Here is a 6,099-nt window from a genome sequence, read left to right as displayed (position 1 = left end):
AACCAAATTTCTATCTTGGGAGTTTGGAGACTTATTTACATGTAATATAGACACAGGTCTCAACTTCAGATAAGCGTAAGCAAAGTTTATACCTTCACCCGGGGAAACAGTTTTTTCTTCCATTTTTCTTCTTCTTTACTCAGACTCAAAGATAAGATAAACATAAACTCCACCATCTCTCTGTGGAGTGTTTTCCCTCTCTACTACCTAGGGTGGGTGTAGCCCTGTAGCACTTCCACCCTTTATATGAGGGTCTCTGATTTGACTCTTACCCCATCAGCACCATATTTCCTATCCCCTACACGGGACTTATTAAAACCACTCAAGGCATCCCCCAGGTAAAATACTAATTCCTGTGCTCACTTGCCCCATAATTTCTGATTTTCTTGCCCTTTTAAGCCTCTAAGGAATTCTTTTTCCTTGTCAGAAGCTCCATCACGCATTACAAATATTTCTGTTTGTGTATTTTACACAGCTGCTTTTTTTTTTCTATACCAGGAGGAGTTTTCTAAGCATTTCTCTTTATCTCACCCTCTTTCACATATACACAACCAGAATACAAAACTGAACTTGAACGTTTCTGCATGTGATTAAATGTTCTTCAAACATCTGATTATTACTGGTGTCACAGCATTTAATCATAGACCTTTAATCACAGAAATGCAACAATTCTATTTTCAGACATTATTTCAAAATCATAATATCTTTACAATTATAAACAGTGCTACAACTACAAGAAGATGTACAAAAATCTTTGTGCCACTGATTATTTCCTTAGAATAGATTATTGGATGTGTTATTATGCTGACAAAGGGTATGAACTCTTTTGAGCTCTTGATATATTTTGCCAAATTGCTTTCTAGAAAGGTTGTAGCAATTTACAATTCACTGCAGTGTGTTGGGTGAAAAGTGATGTATCATAGATGATTTAATGTGCATTTCCTGATTACTCATGAGGTTGAACATTAACTGAGTGTGTTTTATGTTTAACCAATTCCCTTGTAAGAGTATCAGGTGATTTTAATCATCCAATTTGGAGCTTTGTTCATTTCTTCACTCAAAATATTTGTGAATCTTATTCTAAGCATAGCACTGTGTTAAACCAAAGGATTAGCTCACCAGCTTGGCGTACTTCAATATGTATGGAATAACTGGCATACAAAGCAACAATTATGTACTGATGCAGAGAAATGTAGCAGCAAATGAAGGCTTCTGCTCAGCAAACACACTGCTGTACCAAAGAAGAGATCCTTATTTCACTGTCTGGAGTAATCAGAATGAGCCTTAACGTAATTTCATGCTTTCTCTTGGAAAGGAAAATACCATATTGAAATTTAACTTTAAATGATTTTTAATTTGGCTATTTTACAATTTATATTGTTCTTCCACCCCAGGGCTGTTTTGGAACCGTTCAGCACTTACTATTTGCGGTGCTGCATCTTGCTCAACACCGGTCTTGTTTCCATTGCTGTTGGGAGAAGATCCACTAATTGTCACCTAAAGGAAAGCTGAGATATGATTTAATGAACTGTTACAACTTAATACAACTGATAAAAATCATCAGCTTTTCTCTTAGTTCCATTTGTGTTTTATTTATAACATTCATATGATGCATTCTTAAAAAATTCTTCCCGTATGATGCCTCCCTTGAAACAGCCATTTATTTGTCTTTCTGTTACACTGTTGTAACTATTCATGAGAATTTATTATCCTGGCAAAGGCCGCTCATGGGAAAATGTGGCCATCTCAATGAAATTGGGTGATACACCCACCAGGATGGCCCTTCAAACCCCAGATAAACAGCTTTATTCCTCTTCATTCCCTTTATTTCCACAGAGGGCCTGTATGCAGGCAAGGATAAAAACATATGCAAACATCTCATTTGTCTGAGTGACCAGTATCAGAGGACTAATAGGAAAAAATCTATAGATTTATGTTATATAGTATTTATTTATATTTTAATATTATGTAGTATATATAAATGTAGAGATGCATTCGGTTGGTGCAAAAGTAAGTGCAGTTTTTGACATTAAAAGTAATAGGCAAAGGGCCAGGTGTGGTGGCCCTGTATTCCCAGCACTTTGGAAGGCCAAGGTGGGCAGATCACCAGAGGCCAGGAGTTCATGATCAGCCTGGCCAACATGGTGAAACCCCATCTCTACTAAAAATACAAACATCAGTAGAGCGTGGTGGTGTGTGCCTGTGATACCAGCTACTCAGGAGGCTGAGGCAGGAAAATAACTTGAACCCAGGAGGCAGAGGTTGCAGTGTGTTGAGATCGTGCCACTGCACTCCAGCCTGGGTGACAGAGTGAGACTTCATCTCAAAAAAAAAAAAGTAATGGCAGAAACTGCAATCACATTTGTGCCAACGTAATAATAAACAAACATTTACATTACATATGATTTTATGTATAATGTAAACATATAATGTAAAAATATAAGTTTATATAATATAGAAATATATACAAAATATGAAAATATAAGTGTATATCATATAATGTAAAACATAAGTATATAATATATCAAAATGTAAGTGTATATATACATCTATAATACATACTATATTTTATATAAAATATATAATATATTTTATGTATGAATATTATGTATGTACTATATATGTACATATAATATACAATATAAAATTTGGGGGTGTTGTGAGGGGGTGTGTATACACACATACATACACACATACATTTCCATTTAAAAAATAGAAGCAGATGACATTTAATACAGAAGAAAGTAGACTATATATTAAAACAGTTTTATTTAGGGAATAATTTTGTTCTGTGATGATAACTTTTGCACTGCTTTCTCAGTGCACTGGCTGTATGAAGGTTTCATTTACTTTGTAGGTTGCCAGAGCTAAGAAGTGTCTTTCCCAATCTCAATCACTACGGGCCTAATACGGTAGATGTGACGGTGGATCAGAGAACCCTACACCACTAAATCTTAGATTTGCTGAAAGAGAGAGAGGAAAAAGAAAGCCAAAAAGAAGGAAGGGAAGGAAGGAGGGAAGAAGGGCGAGAAGGATGGAAGGTGAATGGTCTGCAGGATGGCAGCCCTTCTGGCCCCAGCTGGGATTGCTTGTGTATCCATAGGCAACTTCGTGAACTTGGCTGTTTTCTTTCATTATGCTAGTATATGCTTGCTCTTATAGTGGTAGCAGAGCTCAAAAAAAGAGAATAGTTAGTTTAGTTAGCTTAGTTTTAAGCCTAGAACTGGTATTTAACACAGCCTGGTATTTAACACAGCGGTGTTCTTACACTGACTGTGTAGAAATAGAAATAAACTCTTCAGTTCTAGGCTTAAAACTGGCATGGTTTCCATCATTTTCTATTTTCAAAAGCAAATTCCAATATGAATCTAGACTTAAGTAATAGGAGAATGGATTCCGCCTCTTGCTAGAAGAAACTGCAAAGTTATATTGCAAGGAACATAAATTTTAAAAAGTTGAAGAATTGGAGCTATTTTTGAAATCTATCTACCTAGCGTAATTATTTAAAATAAAGTTTTGTACATTATACTCCCTAATCTTATTAAGTTTATGCATATTTATACATCTAACTTTTATAAAAACAAATCATGTTATAGATATTTACCTCCAGGTTTGTTATGTAAATAACTTGATGTGATCAGTATCTATCCAGTCAGTACATATAGCTAGATTATTCTTTTTGATGGCTGCATAGGATTTAATAAATCATTATGCTGCAATTTGATGAACCATTTACCTATGGATGAAAATACAGTTGACTTTTTTTTCCTATGGCAAGCATATCATTACAAACACATTTCAATACTCATAATTTTAATTGTAAAGCTTTGTTTCCTAGAAGGGTAATTTCTAGTTGGAAGGGTGTGTACATATTTCATTTTAACGGATGGTATTTACTTCATAGAAAGGAGCTAGTACTGGTGATATATTTGTCATAGTAATTCATGTTAGTTGCTGGAACAGATAACCCTAAAACACAGTGACTTAACACAAAGTCATATATAAATCAGGCTATCTTGGATAGCTCTACTCCGTGTGGTGACTCAGGAATCCCAGCTTCTTCTGCCATGTGCCTCTGCCACCTCAGAGGATGGGCTAAGAGTTCTTTCACTAGATCCTCTGATTCAATAAGTTGTCAAGAGAAGGAGACAACCTAAGGAAGATAACAAGAGATATTTTGAGGCCAAGACTTGAAGTGGCTTATTTTCTTCCACCTATATTTCTTTGATCAAAATTCAATTAAATCATCCAATCTAACTAACTACAAGGCTGGGAAATGTAGCTTTCCTGTTTGCCCAAGAGTAGGAGCAGTATTGGCTAGCATCTGGGCAGTGTGTGCCTCTGATGATGATATGTTTTCTGTAGGTGATATTTCTATTATCTTTATTATTATTTGGAAAATCCTGAAAAACTTAAAAAGGAATAAAGTGCAAATAATAATTCCAGAACAGCCTCCTGGTACTTAACACAGCTGTGTTCTTACACTGACTGTGTAGAAAGAGAAAGAAATAAACCTACCCCCTATGCATTTCAGCCCAGGCCTCGTGCTTCATCTGAATTGTGAATAGGGAAGCATGGAAGACCATCATTCCAGATCTTTTAAAATTAGAAAAGGAATCAAATATTCTCTATCCATTCCCTCCCAACCCTAGAGGTAAACATTGTTAATGATTTGGGGTTTATCCTACTTGGTTTGTTTCTGTAACATGCACCTAGTGTTTAATAAGTATGTGTTGATCTGTGTATACCCCTATATGTTATGAGCTGAATTGTCTTCCCAAACTTTATATGTTGAAGTTCTAATCCCCACTGTCTCAGAAAATAACCGTATCTGGTGACAGGGACTTTAAAGGGATACAGAAATTAAAATGAGTTTATTGGGGTGGGCCCTAATCCAATATAACTGGTGTCTTTCTAAAAACAAGTTAGGACACAGGCATAGAGGGAAGACACAGAGAAAAGAAAGCCATCTACCAGCCAAGGAGAGAAGCCTCAGAGGAAACCAGCCCTGCAGATACCTTGATATCAGACTTTCAGTCTCCAGAGCTGTGAGAAAATTCATTTTTGTTGTTAAAGTCACTAAGTAAAAGTCACTACTTTGTTATGGCATCCCTACCAGACTAATACACCACACATAATTACACGTGAAATATGTGATTTCAAACTCTTTCACAACTACCCATTTACATAAATGTTTCTCCTCCCTCCTTCTTTCCTTCCTTCCTTCCTTTCCTTCTTTTCTTTCTTTCTTCCCTTTCTTTCTTTTCTCTTTCTTTCTTTCTTTCTTACTAGAAGTAAATATTTTTTAAGTTTTCGGCTATATGTTTAAAATATCGAGGGGGTAGTGATTTCACTTTCTCAAATTCTAGTGAGTATTAGAATTTTTCCATGTTACTGATCATTTATTTGCATTTCACCTTTGCTAAAAATAACTGTCATTTATCCATTTTTAAAATAATATTTTTAATTTAATGAAATTGTTTGTATATTACAAATCACAATTCACTGTTATATATGTTGCAAAGGTTTTCTCCCAATCTGTCATTTGTATTTTGACTTGACTTGGTTTATGGAATGGTTTGATTTATAGATGTTTCACATTTTTCTATTTCATAATTCACTTCTACTTATTAGATGCTGTGCTGTATGCCGCAGGTCATTCCATGATCCAAAACTCAAAATACTTGTTCTTGAAGGTCAGAGATGGTGGCTCATGCCTGGAATCCCAACACTTTAGGAGGCTGAGGCAGGAGGATCCTGGAGCCTAGAAGTTCGAGACCAGCCTGGGCAACATAGTGAGACCCCATCTCTATAAAACATAACAAACATTAGCCAGGCATGGTAGTGCACATCTGTAGTTCCGGTTACTTGGGTGGTTGAGGTGAGAAGATCACTTAAGCTCAGGAGTTCAAGGCTGTAGTGAGCTATGATTGAGGCAAGGCACTGCACGCTCTGCATGACAGAGTAAGACCCTGTTTCAAAGTAAAGAAAAATAAAAGAATCCCTGTTGTCAAGAAGATTATACACTCTTGGTTGGTTGAGAAAGATGCATATGGAAGACATCATAAAAGCAGAACAAACACTACCTCTGGGGCAAGG

At 36.0% G+C, this 6,099-nt stretch overlaps 1 non-coding gene across 1 annotated transcript; it reads left to right on the top strand.

Moving 5' to 3' along the window:
- Positions 1-4,449: 4,449 nt before the first annotated feature.
- LOC135278167 (small nucleolar RNA SNORA51) lies at positions 4,450-4,578 on the top strand. Its single transcript, XR_010345720.1, has one exon. It is a non-coding gene; the product is annotated as a small nucleolar RNA SNORA51 (small nucleolar RNA).
- The last annotated feature ends 1,521 nt before the right edge of the window (positions 4,579-6,099 follow it).

The sequence above is a fragment of the Aotus nancymaae genome, unplaced genomic scaffold, assembly GCF_030222135.1.
Source record: "Aotus nancymaae isolate 86718 unplaced genomic scaffold, 86718_ANA_hifiasm-v0.15.2.pri h1tg000036l, whole genome shotgun sequence".
NCBI lineage: Eukaryota > Metazoa > Chordata > Mammalia > Primates > Aotidae > Aotus > Aotus nancymaae.
The sequence above is the reverse complement of the archived record's forward strand: the minus strand, read 5'-3'. Positions and strand labels throughout refer to the sequence as shown.